General features: G+C 42.8%; 1 protein-coding gene across 6 annotated transcripts in view; it reads right to left on the bottom strand.

The window, feature by feature from the left end:
• Positions 1-18997, bottom strand: part of LOC121962150 (nuclear factor 1 B-type-like) — a 69286-nt gene that overhangs the window by 44837 nt on the left and 5452 nt on the right. The window lies entirely within an intron of this gene.

Genomic DNA, 18997 nt, shown 5'->3' on the forward strand with positions numbered 1-18997 from the left:
CACATTGTGGCCAGGGGATAAGCATCGGGAGAGGTTTATCTCTGTCACAGTGCTCTATGGAATATGTAAACACTATGTGTAATCAGTGCTGCAGTGAAATGGAGTGCAGGGGGTGGGGGGCGTGTGGGAAAGTGAAGTGCTTTAGGAATAAGCCGCCATCTTACTCCTTGAGCTCGAGGAAAGATAAGACATTGGAGGAAAAGCTGCAGAACCTCTAAGCCTATATGTTGGTTTTTATGGTACACAGGGAGAAAAAAACTGTGAGAGAATCCACAGATGGGACAAAATCTGGTTTAAGTTTGATGTTCAAGTTAGTTCAAGTTTAATGCAAGTGGCATTGTTAGAAACTTCAGTGTTAACTTTCACTCTGCTGAAGACCTTCACTCTCATCTGTCCTCATCTCCTCCTCTTGGCTTAACTCTGTCAGCGTGTCTTTGTCCCTATCATCCACCCCGTGAGGCAGCACCGCTCCTTTTTTGTGGAGGACGCCGGGTACTCGTTTTTTAGACGAAGAGCCTCTCTCCCGTCTAGAGCCCAAGTTTTAATATGGTGCCCAATCAAAAGTGATTAAGCATCGCAGAGCACAAACAATGCTGGCCCTTAAATCTCTGTGAACCCTCTTTCACTGGAGCGAATGAAAGAGCACTCTGTCTGCAGCGGCAGATGACAGACGTGCGCTTGAAGATAAGTCTTCTCCATGAGCCCTTATCCTTCCAACACCCGCCGTCCGACCAAATAAAGAAAGAAATAGATTACAAAACGCCAAATGCAAACAGAATGGGATCCCACCTTGAAGGCATCAATGGGGAAGTGAAGGGTGTATTTTTACAAGTAAATGTTCCCTTTTACAGCAGAGTGCCTTGACATGATATCTAAAACCGGTGGCACCACACAGTTGAGTGAGTGAGCCCCCTTTGGATAACTCAGCTGAAAGGAATTAGAAGACAAACACATATGAGCATACAAAGACCGCAAACAAAAGCCTGTTAAGGCACAGTACGAGCATAAACTTCCAACAAGCATGAACTCAAAATAAATAACTAATAAAATCAACCAGCTGCCAAATACAGTATCTTTCACATGATGAATTATTAAAAAAAAAGAAGTAAAGTTGGCGCGCAAATCATTGCGTCTTGCACATAAATTACCGACAATCACAATGCATGATGTGTGCTGCATGTAACACAATACCCTGAACTAATGCATTAGATGCATGCGGTTCCTGCAAGGCATACAGCAGCATGAAGATTTAAGGAAAGCTGGATACCGGGGACAGCTAACTAACGCCAAGGGGATACTGTTCTTACTGTGCCTTTTTAAAAATGCCAAGGGCAAGAGTAGTGTTGCAGCTTACAATGACACCGTGGTTGGATGAATGTTTCATCATTAATATAATATGAACATGAGACAGTGTTGCCTAAATACAAGTTTTCAGCACATGTAATGCAATCTTACATCTGGTAAGCTTCCATTTGTAGTTGGACTGACTGGAGGGAAAATATTGGCCGGGAACAGTCAGATCGAGCTTTAGCAGAAAATCCGTTTAGAAGAAGAAAATACCCCAAATTAGATGTTTTTTCTTCAAAAAATATAATTGTATTAATATCAAAATATTGCAGAAATCAAAAGAGGGTCTAGCAGGGGTCTATTAAGCCATATGAGGGATTCAGTAACCACATACACATGCAGACAAACTTGAAACAGAAAGAAGCATATAAACATCATCACTGGGAGGTCATAAGAGGGAGGAGCTGGCGCTATGACAACAAGACATCAGCCGTCTGCAGCCTGCTGCCGTCAACAAGTCAGCATGAGCACTACCATCTGACCGGGCTTTCCTTACACTGCCCCCATACACTCAGCCAAAACTAGCTATTGCTGCTGCTGTTACTGGCTCCTGCTTTCAATTTCACTAGAGTGGGCCAAGTAATGGCTTCAGTATTTTGTGGTCTGCCGACACATATGGTCCGTGTAGTGATCCGGTCCTGCCCCCCCCCCCTATCTTTTTAGGGACATGCGGGAGATGTAGGCAGAGGGAGACAGACACAGCCCCAGGGGACAGTCACAGTTATGGCGGGGCGTGTATGGGTCTTGTTATGACTGCCATGAGAATTGGGCTCAGTCAGGCCACTGCTGCAATCAGAGTATTGCAGCAGAGTGTGGAATCAACCAAAAAGTGCTTGTTCATTTGTTCAGGGCATTTCGAAATAAAATATGTAGGAGGTGCTGTACAAAATCTTATGTTATCTTCAAAAATGCCCCCAGTTGCACAAGTGTTGTACTTGAATTTGATCTGATATTTTGACAGGTTAGGAAGATAGACTTCCATTAACACTTTGGCGCATGGAGTGTGAAAGATAGTCAAGATATACTAGGAGCAACTCGGGCTGAGTGTTAGTACTCAATCTTTATGGTTTTGACGGAAATAACCCAATAACAGGCAGTATCAAAAGATATTCAGTCAATACCTGATGATTCAATCCTTTTTGTGCCAGGAGTCTGATCCCAGATGATCCTGACTCCCTGCCAGATCAGTAAACTTTCTGTTGCTGCCATGTCCGGAGCCAGCGAGTCTGCCCAAGCACGGCCTAACAGAGCATTAGTGCTAACATTTGACACTGAGCCAGTAAATGATTCCAACATACTGAAATCATCACCGAAACAGCTCGACTATGTCATTAAACCTGCTAATAACTGTTTGATAACATTAGCTGTGTGATTCTAACAGTTAGCCCTGTCACTGTGTGTTTTTGAAAAAACTCTAACCAACTGTCCCTGGCGCAGAGCTCAGTCAAGTAAGGAGTAAGGATAAGACACCACCAAACCATTTGAGAGCATGGCTTTACTACATACCACTCACATTACAGGTATCAAGTACTCTATTGATATCCGTATCACTTACGGGTACTGGTGCTGGTACTGGTATTCTTTTTAAAAAGTTACCCAGCCCTAGGAGCAACAACAACATTCAGGGAGCCTATCAAGCCCCTGAACAATGGCAGAAAATACATTAGAGGTGTGCAAAGAGCCAGTTTGTTAACGCACGGAGCAGGTCAGGACATCCTCTTTGGGAAAAACGGAGATAATCTTAGGTTCGCTCATTCAAATTGCGTCCAGAAAGAAAGAGATGTAACAGTCTCCAAATATAGCATTTACAGTAAAAACTGAATGTTTTCAGTAAGAGTGACCACATAAACCTTTCCTTTATCACTTGCGTCACCACAAATGCCATTGCTGGTACTCAAGCTACCGCTGCTGCCCCTATCTGGCTTTATGACCTAGATTAAAGGTTATTTGCTCTAGTCACAGAGGCAGCTCCTTCGCCTCGCCCTTGTTGGGTTTCCTTATCTGAGTTTGTCTGGACAAATCTTGGACACAAAGCGCCCATTTTGTGCTCCTCTCTGGAGATCCTGTTACAGTGTTCCAGACACGACGCGGTCCACCAGCGGTGCCTCTGGGAGCATGGCATTTTGGCGGGGCGGCGCGATTAGGTGCTTCCTCAACTTCAAGCATATGATACATGTGCACTCCTCTTACGTCTCCAAGGGCCCTTTTGTGCTGTGATGGGGTAAAATGATCGGAGAGGGGGGGTCAAATGATGTCATGCTGCGAGAATTCAGATATAACAGCCTCCCGTCCCCGTTACCAAAGAAAATATACAAGAGCATCCAACAGTGCTTCAGGATTCCCCAAAGTCATTGGCTGATTGATTAAATAGTTGCATTATTGCTCAAGCACCTTCTGCCTGTCACTACTTGAGATGCACCAGGTAATTCTTGTGGATTCAAAACATGTTGCAAAATAAAATTAGTGATTTTTGGAGAACAATAACACCCCTTTGGGTAATAAGAAAAATATCAAGTTGTTGCTTAATAGAAATAATTAAATCTCTCCACCCAACACTCATGCTCTGTATGCTGTAAAGATGATCTAGTGGCCTTATTCTTCATGCACTCTAGAAGGACAAAGTACAACTAGAGGCATTAGAGGCAAAGAGGAGGGAAAATGAGAGAGAAAAGAGTAGTGTTCGCTGACCTCATTCTGACAACAAGCCCGGGAAGAGCCTTTCCCTGGAACCGTTTCGCAATAGCACTGTTGTTTATACAGGTGGCGGGTGAGTCGAGCAAGATATGCAGAGAGCATGCATTTTGCAACACCTCATTATGAATACTAAACACATGCAGCATGTCAAATCACACAGACACACACACATACACAAGCGCTTTATCCCCTCGTCCAAAGTGGGGCTTGAGTTTCGTTTTAGTTGTGACATTTGCACGGAACGCGTCATTTTGTAGGCCGCCGCCAAATTGCCCGTCTCTGTTTGAATTTCAAAGTTCCTTTACGCGATCCAAGAGCTGTCAAACACTACTATCCTCGGGTAACGTCCAGTGAGTGCTCGCCTCCTGGAACGGAGGCCTCTGGTTGGCTCGTGTGTTTGGCTGCGGGGCCGTCTCCTGCAACAACATCCACTTGGCCAGAGTTCAACCCACGTGGAAGGCTACAATAGCCCAAAGGTGGCTGCCCAGACCATTGTTTATGCAACAGAGCACTACTGCCAGGTTAAAGGGAAAAGAGCAAGACAGTGGATAAATATGCAGAGCTCCTGCCTGTAACGGAGTCATGCTTTCTGTTAATCTTCAGCTTAGGAACACATTTCATAATTAAACTGTAGATTTTTTACTGATGCATAAGAGGTTTTTTTTTTAAAAGATTGTTTTTAGCATCACAAAAAAGAAGCAAATTAGCATACTCTTAATTCTGCTTCTTTGCACATTTTTGGTATTCTCAGTAAAATGCAGATGATTGCAGTTTAATTGAACATGCTGCTATGTAAGAATAATGCTGTTAATTAATATTATATTGGAGGTAATGACCTATGCTTTTAGATTGTGTTTGTTTCTAAAAGATGTAGTGATACAAAATGGAAATCTGGCACCTTAACCAAAGCCATTTAAATTTAATGAAATCTTACCCAAACTTAATAGATTTTTACGCTGTTATTTCTGCGACAGTTGAAGCCTGAATACAAACCCATGCATAAGTTAATGTAGCGCCTATCTTATTTTCCCACTAACCAACGAGGTGAACCAAATCCATTACATCTTAGAAAGAGGTAGAGAGAAAAAAAAGATCCACACACCAGCTGTTTGGTAAACATACCAAAGTAATTGTTCCAAATACCTTACTTTAACACAGATTAAATGCAATTAGAGGCTGTTTATCTAACCACAACAAGTCTCTGTTGCCAAGACAAAAACCTCTGTCATTGTTTCTGGCGGTTCTGCTCAGAGGTATTACAGCTGGGAATAGGACGACTTTTTTCAAACGTAGCTTCCTTATGTACAGGAAGGAACTTTTATACACAAACAAATCGTATGCTCATTGTATAGGGGGCCTTTAAGGATGGAAAAAAAACAGTTGCTTAGCAAAGGCAAAGGTCTTCTGAGGTGAATATGAGGAATTTAGGTCAGTTCAGCCGAGACATTTAACCAGCTCAAGCCGCTGCAGCCTGGGTGGAAATAGCATGGGAGGCCAGGGAGAGGGAAACCAGTGCGTCACAGCTCCCGGCCCGAGTCCAGGCTCCCCCCCGACACAAACAAGAGCCATAACTTCCCTAATGATCCCAGATCATGTACGCCTCGGACATATCCCACCAATAGGGAGCGCTTCCTCTTCACCTTTGACCTCAGAGTGGGTGTGCCTACCTTTGACTCCGCATGGAGTTCAGATCATGTAGGCTTGGTGCTAGTGTGGTGGGCTGGAAAGTTGGCAAAAAAACACTCATCTGTGAGGTTTTGAATGTCCCATTGTGAAACTTTAATCCAACTATGTACAAAATCTTACCGCAACGCTCCTAAAATCTGGGAAAATCCTATTCTAAGACCTGACAAATCTCTTAATATCTTCAATATTTGCCAAATCTTGATAATCTGACACTCTTCTTGCTTTCATTTCGGTCTCCCTGTCACACACAATTGTGATTCAGGAGTCCGACACCACACACACTCACACACACACATTGTAAACAGTCTTTATTGAGACGTGAGTGCTTGTATAAACATAGCCGAGCCCTATTGAAGGTCCGGGGCTGGGTCGAACAATAAGAGGGGGAAAGTTGCTGGACGTTCCTCACAGACGGTGTGTACAAAATCCAATTATCAGAGCCACGGCATTAACATTCCAGCAGTCTGGCAGGTGACGGCTCCGTCTTTTCAGCCCCTCCACTCCTCCCCCCCCACACCACCAGCATGGGATAGAGTCGCCCGGCAGCACCTCGACAATACACACACACACACACACACACACACACACACATGCAGCCCTCTCTAGCTCCCCCTCCTTCTAAGATCCCCCAAGTATTGAGACATATATAGAGGGAAGAAGGCAAAGAGTGGGGAGGCAGTTGGGGGGGGGAGTGGAGGGGTCCACCAGCGACACTGGTCTTTTCTTCAGGAGATCAGCGCAACCAGCCTAGCAGGCAGTATCAGTCAATGGGGCATTCTTCTCCTCTCTGTCTCTGGGTGAGAATATGTTGATCGCTGATAACGTTGCTTTGATTGCCATAATGGGGAAACCACTTTTTGTTTTGAGCGTTTTGCCTCCAAACAGTGCGCGCTTTGTCAGCCCTGGGTGATGTTCGTGGCATACAAGATGCCGATTTAAAAAAAAAAAAAAAAAGGTTTAACGGTAAAACAAAAACATTGTTGTTGTTCTTGGCTACAGGGCAAGTTGATAATGGATTAAAATAAAGTCTGCGGGCCCCTCAGTGACAAAAAGCAACACAGCTAACCCTAAGTTTAACCCTGCATTCACTGAAAAAAAAACTTACAATACTAACAATTTAGACTTAATTCTCCGTCTTATTTAATTATACCCTCGAACTCCAGTAATTAGCCTTTTCACCCTTCTTTCAGCATTAAAACCCTGTGGTATCATGAAGCAGGCCGTCATGCATCATTAACAGTTGTTCTTCGTTTTACATACAGTACATGTGGTGTACGTGATAGGGTGCATGTGATATGCAACGCCTCTGCCTGGTGTCCTGCTCTGTACCCTTGTCAGGTCCTATATATAAACGTACATCTGGCCCCCATCCTGCTCTTTCCATCATGTCATCTCACAGAGTAGGCTGTAAGAGATACACACAGTACAGAACATTACATTACAGCAGGGCTGGAACAAATTATTATTTTCATTTTGGACTGATTATTTTTAACTTATTCTTTGTAGACGACAAAGTGTCATGAATTCCCAGAGCCAAAGAGGATGAAAATATCTTGTTTTTAAAGGAAATAATAATAATCTTTTTTTTAAAGCTCATTTTGTCTGACCAGCTGGTTTCAGTCTAAAAAAAAGGGCTCAGCAATATAATCAATATTATATTAATATCTTGATATGAGTCTAGATATCATCTTAGATTTGGATATCATAATATAATAAGTGTTATAAGTCTGTTTAAATTACAGTAAAGCACTGTAATTCTTTTGAACTTACTAGAAGTCATTACATTCATATTAATGGTGAGTTTTTATATATTCACTTCAGTTTTTATTCATAAAAAAACTGTTAAAAGATACAAGTACAATTAATAAGATTTAATGATGATGTGTAAAGTGACATCCTGATAAGCTATCTAAAGCGTCACTATTGGGGCCCAGACATGAAGCTAATAGTTTTTAAATATAATTACTAACGTGTCTAGATTTAAAAGAAAAAAGAAAATAAGAAGAAAGAAGAAAGTACATGTATTATTCAGGATCATGTACAACCTACAAAGCACCTAAGATTAACCAAAAACCTAAAACTAAACTACCCTAATGCTAACTACTATATAAAAATCTCACTGTGTGAATATTTTGTGAAAGCACTGATGGTCAACTATAAAATATTGATATTTAGGTATTCATTTGAAAATATTTTCTACATAAGCAAATTTTCCTAAGCCATAACCCAATATATTAAATTGATAAAGAAAGCAAAATAATAAGCAAATCCTCATATTTGAAAAGCTCTATTCGACTATCGAGGTTAGAATGAACTTTCTGTTGATCAACTGAAGGATCCATCAGCTAATCGCATCAGCGCTACAGTACAGTACATGATCCCTGTAGATTCCTTAAGCCCCCACACCAAACGGCCCGAGCAGGGATTAAGTTAAGAGTTCAAAGTGTGTGAGTGTGTGTGAGTATATATAAGTTACTTTAACAAAGATATGGTAGGGCCAGCTAGCAAAAATTATGTGCATTTCTGTATAATGGAGTTAATTAAAAGGTTTTATGTTACATGTGATCTACCATCAAGGAATTAAAGTATGTGTATTTTTGCTCCCTTTCTTTAATAAAACATTTTAAGAAGCACCTCTTGTCAGTTTTCAGTTTGTACTCCACTTTTGGTTTCACCTGCCCTCTTTTCACAACTAACAGTAACAAAGAACTTTACTTTGCCTCCCAACAAAACTCCCTTTTTTCTCCCATTTCCTCCCTCTCTGTTTTTCACTGTCCTCGTCTGCGGTGAGATGTTAGTCAAGTGTCTTGTGGCTTTCTCCACCCTCACCAGAAGGCCTGCGCGCGGTTAATTATTCTTGGATGGCGGATGAAAAAAGTGAGTTCTTTCTTCTTCTTTTTTTTTTCATTAGCTCAGCAGCGGTTTCCCATTCATAACAGTTGGCACTGGTTTCGCGCTGGCTGCCAGAGATCACACCCCGACCATTTTCATTTTCCTTCATCCATTTGTTTCATTCATGTCATAGATTTGGCAGGGGCCTGCATCGTTTTCCTGATGGCCGTCGACCCTTCAACACCCTCCTTTTGAGTCTCAAACTCCCGTTTGCGGCTTTGTTTTGCATTCAAGGGAGGAAAAGGGGAAACAACAACCTCGCACTGGTTTGCATCCAAGTGACTTTGTCCTGAAAATGACTGTATTTCAGTTTTGGAATTATTTTTTGTAATCCAAAACTGAAATGAAGATGCTTTAGTGAGGCCATGTAAAGCACTGCTGACATGCTCTTGGATGAGGAGACAGACTTCACACATTGAAAGTTTTTCTGGGAAAGTGGATGGATATTTGTGAGAAGCATTGTTGGGAGGAATCCAACGTTAAAAAGAACCATTAAGTAAGTGTGGGTGAACATCCCCTCTGCCTTCATAGTATATTATCCTATAAGACTGCGGAGGTAGTGAATGCACTGTGTAAAGCACTCTCCCCCCACACTTAAGTGCATTACACAGTGCATTCAGCTATCTGGGGCCCAAAGAAACAGCAGTTTATCATCATACAACTACTGGAAATATGCCACCGACAGGAAAGCTATATCATACATACACACACACACATTACTCCCACCCACTCATTCAGCAACCACTTCACTAAATCTAACTGCAGCTGCGTGCATGTGTTTTAATACACGTGAGTTCTTACGTGCATGTGAGCATCTGAGTCCAAAACCCTCTCGAGGCTGCAACCCAATCCCAGAGAACACCAAAGTGTCAAATAAAACCCAGCCTCTTTAGTGTCGTGAACCATGCATTCCCAACATGGAAACAAACAAGATGGCTACCGTGTCTCCAACCCAAGCATGCCTTGCGGTTGTTCACCGGCTCCCATCTGAATGGAGTTACAGGCTGGCTAACAGGAGTGCAGAGGAGAAGAGTCTCCTGGGGCAGTTGGCTCGGCGAGCGGGACCAGAGGATGGCTGCACCGTGGATTAGGGCCCCACAGTGGTCCATTGTTAATTGGGCGCCATGTGTGAAAGCTACAGAGAGATTAGTTTGTACAGCTGCTGCCATTTGTCATAACTGCCCTTAACAAGACACACATGGCAACCCAAGTTACAGCCAGAGGTTTTACAGAAAAAGGGGAGAAAAAATGTCTGGTGAGCGTCTAATAGTTTGCGAAGCAGACCTGCATAAGCAGATGAAGATGTTCCTGGGAAACACCGAGCAGACTCAGCTGGGATCCCATAAGAGTTGATGAGTTTAAGCATTACTCATTTAGCCATCTGTAGGTCAACTAGGGTCATTATCATAACTGCTCAAAAAGCTATGTTAAGCCACAAGGAATCCCAGACCACAGGTTGCAAACAATTCTGTGAAAACAATCAGCGATGACATCATGGCCCTCCAATTAGACAGGTCTGTGTTTTATTAGACAGGAAACAGATAACAAGAGGGCTAGTGACCGTTACAGCCCGATGACCTCTTGTTAGCCAAATTTCCTTGCTAATGCAGGCTACACCATGAGGTTTAAGAGAGGGATGGTGGAGTAGAGTTATTTTTTGGTAAGAATCCACAGTGTAATTGTGGGTTGTAGGTCTGCGCACATGTTGGAGGCCTAATTACAATCTTGACTTGGTAAATCCGGAACAAGCTTTTAAAGCACTCTCACTTTCAATTTTCTCTGCTAGAGCACTGTTGTTATTGAGGAGTTGCGGTCCGTCGAATCTAAACGCAGTCTTTTGAGCTCAAGTGCAGGTGAGCAATAATCTGTTCATGATTTTTCTGCATGTGGAAGGGTGCACGAGTGTGAACATGTGTGCGTGTTTATGTCTGCATGTAACATTTTTGGAAAGGTTTTCTAGAAAGTCAGAGTAGAAACTACCAGCTGGGGCTTGGTGCAAACGGAGTAAGCGGGGCCAATTTTGGAGCCAGATCATATAGGCTTTTAGAGGGCACCATGGTAACAAGCCCTGTTGTTCTCCAGTAAAAATAACGGGCTTCATTAACCATCTTGTTAGTGCTGCAGCAGGCTTTAATCACAGGATCCAGACAGCACTGGACTAGCTTGTTCCCGACACTAGTCGTCTGCTGTAAAGCCCTCTGAGGCAAACTGTGATTTGTGATAATGGGCTTTATAAATAAAATTGACTTGACTGGTAGTTACACAGTGGCAATTTCATTATTTCTAAAGCCTTAGACTCAGTGTTTCCAACTGGTTTAGAAATGATCAAATTCATACCTGATGAAATTTTGAAAAAGTCACCGCAAAACACAATACTGATGATAACTTATAGTAGATTCTGATTTTTTTGCTGCATTTCATTTATGTCTAAAGTCGAAACTGGTGATGATGTCACACCCAAGTTGACAGCTTTCCAGTATAACTAGTCAGACGACTAATAGAGAAGTGTAGGATTGAGTCCTAAAACCCAAAAATGAGTTGGCTTTTTAGCACTCACAATTCCCTGATCTCAAAGTCAAAAGGTTTTTTTGAATGGATTTTTGATTAGATGATTATAGTTTGTGGTTAACACAAGATTCAGAGACTTTCACATTTTGTTCCAAGACATGAAATATTTCAGTAATTACCCCACTCATGCATTTTAAAGCGTTTACGTCTCTTAACAAGTGGCTAAATGAAACTACAACGCGTCATCATGGCGAACTCAGCTTTACAGCCTTATTATGTAGGTGATGTTGAAGTCATGCAACCTTTTTTTACAGCCTAATGTAAGCTTTTTACTTCTGGTGATTGCATTTACACTTCAAAAATCATTTAAAAAAAAAACAGCATTCTTTTGTTTAGATTATGTTGCTGAGTAAAACATGTGAGTAAAAGACTTTTTTTGCTAGATTTTTTTTTCTGCAATAATCCAAAATCAGATGAAAAACTTTAATTTGCTTCATGTTAAGAGAACCATGTTAATTTCTGTGTTGGCCTACCAAAAATCATCATCCCTGCAGCACTCTATTACCAGCAGCAATACCAGGTTAGAAATTGTTAGCAGTATCAGTTGATAATAACGCAGTATTTTACGGATAAAAACACCACAGGACGGCGTCTGCAGATAAAATTTGCACCCTGCTGTGTGTACGACTGATTGAATAAGACACAAGTAAGACAGAAGGTCTAATAAACAGTACATAACTACAGCTTTCACTACCTTGGATTATGAGTACGGGGATCGTGAGGTTCCTCCAATTTTCCGAGTCAGAAACTGGACTTCACTTGGGGGTGTTACTGTTGAAATTTCCATCTGGGAACTCAGAATTTCCGACTTCCCAGTGCAATGGGAACGCACCATAAGTTGCTCACATATTCATGCGGAAGTCTCTAAAGAAATATGTGGGAAATGTGCTTTTTTCCCCATCTTTTATTCACTGTTTGTTGTTTTAATGACTTGATGTAAAGAGGCACTGTGTAAACCAGATCTGTCTGTCACAATGGAGGAAGTACCTCTGTAGAAAATCAGTAACACCTGCTGGTTTGGTGATCCTGAGATATGAGATTTTCATGTTGTTCCAACCAACAACGTGTCCATATTTCCTCTCCTCCTGTCAGTCCCTCTATATGGCTCACTTTAATCACATACAGCCCCACTGCTCAAACAAGCTGCCTGTCATAAAAGGCTGCATGTTTATGTAAGTGCTAAAAATGTAAATGACTTATTTTCCGACTCTCCTTACTTCTCTCCGCTGCTTCAAATCTTTTCTTACTGTATGGGTCGATAAAAACAAACAACCATGTTGAGGGTTGTATTGTTTATTACTCTGACTATATGGCACTTCTGGTGATTGAGAGTTGGTTTCTAAATTTGGGAGCTTTTTTGAGAAGTGAACCTGACATATGTGAAGGAGGAGTGGAAGCTCCTTTGGCTTGCTTTGACAACTCAATGGGACGCTGATGAATCCGTCCCAAGCAGGCCATTCCCAAGCCCCAGACACCATATCCCCTCTTTGACCCGCTGCACTGACATTAGAAAGAAATCCTCTGGGGGATTCGCCCCACCACCCCAAACAGCAACACGCCCACCCAAAAGTACATTTTGCCCAGCACTGGCGATGGCGGGCCTTTCTTTTTCTGTCCCGCTCAGGTCTTGTCGAGCCGTCACAGTGATGGGCCGTACTGTACCGCCAGACAAAAGAAGAGACAACCATCACTCTGGGCCGCTGATCGGCCCTGTCTGGACTGAAAGGACTTTGATGGGGCAAAGCAGGGTGGGGGGTGTTGCACAGAGAAGTTAGTGTCTCCTGGGCAACCACTCTGATTGTCTGTCCCTGCCCAAAGTTCCCCATCACACCCCACCTTCTACCCCTTCCTTTTTTTTCTTCCCTTCATTGGTTGTTCACAAGGCTCCTTCCTGGGTCTGGCTTTTGCATGAAAGTCTCAGTCTGGTACTTGAGGGTGCTTTTCTCCTGGTTGACTTGAAAACACAGGAGGTCAAAGAATATCTTCACACAAATTCTCCTTTCTGAACCTTCTTGTACGGCTTTACAGACTCTGCTGTCTAACATGTCCACTCTGGCAGGCAGATGGAACAACAGTAAGTTTTTGCTTGTGCAATGGCAAAGAGAAGAGCTGTTGGATGGAGAAACTCAGGCAACAGGGAGGGCCTGCTTTGTACAGCAGGACAGTGAGGTACAGTGTAGTGCCTGGGATAGGGGGTGAATGTACCCATTTGTCTTCATTTGGGAGGACCGGCAGACAGGGTGGGGGTGGGGAATCTATCCGAGAGGAGTGGGAGGTGCCGGTCCTCCAGTCAAGTGGCCTCGGGGGGATTTGAAATGCATTTGGGGTCCTCCCCGAAAGCCTGGGAAAGTGTGGTGAAGCTGAGATCTTAACCATAGACTAATGACACAAACTGCACTCCTTAACCAAGTGTAGCCTCAAACGCAAAATCAAGTCTCCTGCTGAAATACACAAGAAAAGCCTTTTCAGCACAATGTCCGTGCCTTAGAGCACCAAAGAAAAGGCCTTGTCCCATTTTTTTTGACCGATGCAACAGCGCAAACTGTGACACAAGCAAATTAAACACACTGTAGCGCAGCAAAGGAGGGGAGTTGTAAATTTAGTTGAGAAAAAAGGCATCCACATTTCTCAGTGGCCTCTGCTCCAAGTTGCCTTGTTTCCATGGAGATTTATGTACACATGGCACACAAAAGAGGGCCAAGGAGGTAACACGGCCTGTTTAAGCCTTGAGGTATTTGCTCGAGCAAAACCCCGCTGCTAATAACACAAGCTTCATACTGAGCCAGGCAACCTGGCTGCACTGCACCCAGGTTCGTGTTTGAGAAAGAGCAGGAGGGGAGAGGAGGCAGAGGAAAGTCAGATGGGGATCACAAACCACCAAAGATCTGGGAGAGGGAGCGGAGCCATTAAGAGAGAAAGAAAGTGAGCTAAGAGGGAAAGCAAGAAAGGAAGGAAGAAAGAAGCAAGAAAGAAAGAAAGACTGCAAAACATAAATAGCTCCCGGGTTAAGAGAAAAAGGATCGGGAGGACATTTAGTGGGAAGCGGAAATCAATAAGGCAAGCGGTGAAGCTGGGAGGGAGTTCTAAGTGGATTAGATTGAGAGAATGTGTTCGATAGGTTATGGCTCTGACAGAGAGGTAGCCAGACACCGCAGGCTCTATTGCATACTAATAAGGAAGCCAGAATGGAAGCTCAGCACAGGGTTGTGCAGTTCAATCTGAAGAGTTTTTCTATATGGCTCAGGAGTCATCGGTTAAGGTTTTTCCCAGGAGTTGTATTTTTACGGTCTTGCTGATTTTGTTCCGAATGTTCGTTGTTAAAATTCATGTCCCAGAATAAAATTCCGCTCAACTTCCAGAAGAACAAATCCCGAGACTTTTTCCAGTTGCATTTCATCAGGAAAATTTAAAATTAAATGCAGCTGAAGCACTTGACTTAACCCCCCCCCCCAAAAAAAGCAGACAAACAGTAGTGTCCTTAACGCTGTCTGCTTACAACAACTTTTGTTTCACACTTCTGGCAGGAACCCAGCCACCCTCTCTCTGGCCAAGAGCCTGGGCTTGGGACAGCTGTCATGGTCGGAGTCTCGGGCTTGAGGGAGAGCCAGGGAGTGAGAAAAGAAAAGAGACGGGGAGAGAGAAGGAGTGAGAGAGTCATTTGGCTGGGCAGTGTGCCGCAGGGGTGATTCCTGATGGCAGAGGAGGATAAGGGGATGAGGGGAGGGAGGGATGGATGTTGTGCTTAGTCACAGACCTCCACTGTGACCCAGAAGGTCAGGCCTCCGCACTGGCCGCCTGACCAAAGCCTCCGAGGCAGCCGGGCGGAAAACAAGATGCAAGTAGCTACCCCACGCAGCGGGATGAGCAGTCTTGGAGATGGGGACCAGCCAGAGTACCCAGCCTGAGGGATTGGAGAGAGGGGGTGAGGAGGTGTGGGGAGTCAGTGGTACCTACTCCCCCTCACTTAGGCCAGTGAACCAAGGGACCACCAGCCAGACCAGAAGCAGTAGTGGGGGAGTGGAGACAAACAGTTGCCAAGAGGCCACCGGTGATCTTGCGACCGCCGCGGTTTGACCCCGATTGAGGAGGTCAACAAGGGGGGCTTAGGAGCAGCTTCCCCTCGCCTCCTCCCCCGACCCCCCCCCCCCCCCACCACCCCCCCTTAGGCAAAAAGTCTTCCTCCTCCACGTGCCCTGGGCCCACGACGTTTTCACTGATCTGTTTTGCTCAATTAAACTTCAGAGGACACCCTGCCACATCTCTTTGAAAAGGTCACGACCCTGGGGGCAGAGGTTAAGTCTGCCGCTCGTAAAACAAGGTCTCCATTAACATGGCAGCGTGTATTCAGGGGTAATCCATCCATTTCCACAAACTATCATGAGCGTGTGAAAAAAAAAGTTACGCATCTTGGTGGGGGAGTCAAGGTAATGATGTTTTATGGCCGTGTTAACTTTCAGCACCAGAGTAATGGGAAAACTGCTTGACCTTGACTTCTTTAGTTTCCTTTTGGACTACCTCAGCAGTTGTCTTCTGTCACTTGTTAGGAACCAATGACATTTTCACAATGCTCAAAATATACCATTGCTACTTAATTCCACTGAAATATCAATTGCTGAATTATTAATAATTAATGTAGATGTCCTTTTCATTAAAAAAATCCAAGATTTCTCCACATTCTTAAATTAGTTTGCTTGTTTATCTTCATCACATATTTTAAAAATTTTTCTTATTTCCACATTTTATTAATTGCAGATATGTGTACTAAGAGTAAGACATTTAAAAATGCAAAGCCAAAAGCTTTCAGTGCCAAAACATTCCTGTATTTGTTAAAGGAAATAGTGATGCGCAGCTTAACAAAGCCAAATACAAACGAGGCCCGCAGTATCATAACGTGTCCTAACATGACCATTATCTGCATGCCTTGTTACAACTATTCCATCAAGCTGTCAAACTGGATATGCAAAATATGGATCCAGGTGGGGAGAGGCGATGATTCAAAGACAAAAAAAAAAAAAGAAAAAAGAATTGTACTTCTTGCTTTATCAGATAACGATAAAACAGCGAGTACAACAGCCGTGTGTGTGTGTGTGTGTGTGTGTGAGAAGCCAGGGCCCTGTATTGAACGCGGCCTGCCAGTTGGCACAATGGATGCCACAACCCCCACTCCCAGCCCCCCAGCCTACTTCCCAGCGGGCATTCATCTGGGCATGCACATGGGTGCTACAGCCCTGCCTGGCTAAACGCGTCTGTGCCCCAGAACAAGGGGGCTGAGTGCCCTCTCTAAATTCAACCAGCACACTCGCTGCCAACCCGCCGACCTTTCTCAGGCAGCAACCCACCAGAATCAAAAACAAATACACTCTGAGCTTATTGATTTTTGCCACAAATAAAAAAATATGAAAAAAAAAAATGCTGTTGTGGAAATAACGGCAGCAACATATTTTTTTTTTTTTTTTGTTATCCAATCACACAACACAGCAGAAGCGAGCCGCTGCCAGGTAGCAGGACAGAGAGAACAATATTAAAAGCACAGTCCGGACCCGTTTTTTTTTCTAGCGCTTTGCACAAATACCAGATTCTGTTTCAGACACAGCCGTTTGCTAGTTTCTTTGTGTTTGATTGTATGTTTGTTTGTTTCGTGCAGTTGCAGCAGAACAAAGGCGAGCGGCTTCCATTCTGCCACTGTCAAAAAACTTTCCAACATGCCCACTGCATTGCGGATGCCAACCAACGAATCAAAGGCATGCTGCAAGCAGACAAAGAGGGTTTGATGCCAACCTCCAAACCTCTAACAACCATTACTGGTGATTTGCCTGCCTCCCTGGCACAGTGCAAAACAAAATGGCGCCGCACCACACGCTACCACAATATGGCTGCATTGTCTGGAGATGGGCACTGCTTGGTAACTTGAAGAAAAGGAAAAAAAGACACTTTCGCTTGCAAAAACCGAAAAAAAAAAGCATGTCAGTCTTTGTGATCCCGGTAAAAGAATGCTTTTTTGTAACTGCCAAAGTTTAAACTCTCGGAAATTTTGAGGACAACGGTAAATAATCGCTGTGGTCCGCTATGCGATGCTGAATCAATTTATTCTCCGGCGAAAACAGAACATAATGTTCTCCATTTATTTCAAACACTCAAATGAATCTCCCTGCCAATAATTTGCCTTCCCTCCAAAGTGGACACATCTCTCTGAAATAAAAGCTGGAGGAATACTGTTTATAATGTAAAATACAGGCACCAACTTATCATTTAAATATATGAAAACAGCACGAAAGAGCCGTTCTCAACTTGGTCCTGAACAGTTAAAAATGCAGCAGATGCAAACTAGAGAAGCGGTGGCATCCTACAAAAGACACAAAAGAGGGTCTGATGCCAACCCCGGTGCCAGTGGCAACCATTATTGTCTGTGTGCTGTGCCTTCTGCTTTCCCTGGCACTTATCAAACACAAAATGGCGCTCAGGGTTTGATGATAATGAGCTAGCTATACCACCGTTTCTCCCTCGGCAGCAAAGTATTGGTGGATATTCGATGGTGCTGCGTTGGATTTAATATAAGGGAATTTCAACAGGGAATTTTATAGGGGGAGATTCCTGTGGGGTCATCAGATAAAAGGAGGAGGTTCACTGTGAAGGGAATTAATGACTGAAATGTAAGTATATACTGTAAAAACCTTATTTTGCATTCATTTTGGAAGAGTTTTAAATTCTGCAACAACAAAACAATGTATGGATGTGGCATCCAAATAAGGATGAATAAGAGGATTAATTAGAAAATCCATCTTAGCAATATTTTCTGCTGAACTTGTGCACTGTGTGTCCTTAAATACTGCTCCCCTTCTCCCGAAACGTCAGGTGGAATATCAGATTCAAATGTGTCAAATTTCACAATTTGTTACTTTCTATTTAGTTTGGAGGTTAAAAAAAGAAATTCTAGAGACACATTGTTTTAGTAAATGCCAGTATTTTCTAAGTGTGTGGCTTTTTTTTTTTTTTTGGTTGTGTGTCAATGTGGAAAAAAGAATCAACACAATTAAATTCTGAAAAATAAAATGTTTTTCACACATCCATTGAAAGAAATGTGCGTGTTAAAACCTATTCCAGTACCTGGCAACAATTTCTCTCTTTTTTTTCATCCTCTTACTTCACACTGTGATGAAAACAATTGCACGATTCAGTGTTCACATCGAGCACATCGCTGTGTCCGCAAAAGGCTTTCATGTAAAAAAAAAAAAGAAAAAAAAGGGGGGCTTTTCAGGAATTACGAAAAGAAAGATTTCAGCGTAAACGCGTTCACACGCATGATTTAAAACAGACACAATATCTTAAATATACTGACATGTATTGCAGATATTAAAAAGGCTTACTAAGGTTTATTCATATCTTTAATTCTTAGCCATAAATTGACTAACAGTAATATCAGCAATACGTTTATTAATATGATTATTACCTTTTTTGGTGGAAATTTGAAATTAAAGCCAATTTGTTCCGATGTTATTTTTATGGAAAGCAGAACAGCTTTTAAAATGACATAATGCCATGTTATATAATGAGAACTATGGGGACGATGGCATTGTTTTTTATCTAGTAAGGACAACCACAGTTTTTAAAAAATATGCTGTTAATACACACTTTATAAGAGTCCTATGTTACTGCTACTCAGTACTGGAAAATGTACTAGTGGGTTCATTTTAATCTAACCAGTGTACGCTACAACTTTTCACATTTGTCATTACTTAATATCCAGACAAACACAATAAGTGCACAGTGTGTGTGCAGTTGTACAAGCCTGTGTGTGTACGAGTTAATACAC

Source organism: Plectropomus leopardus, chromosome 23 (assembly GCF_008729295.1).
Source record: "Plectropomus leopardus isolate mb chromosome 23, YSFRI_Pleo_2.0, whole genome shotgun sequence".
Taxonomy (NCBI): domain Eukaryota; kingdom Metazoa; phylum Chordata; class Actinopteri; order Perciformes; family Serranidae; genus Plectropomus; species Plectropomus leopardus.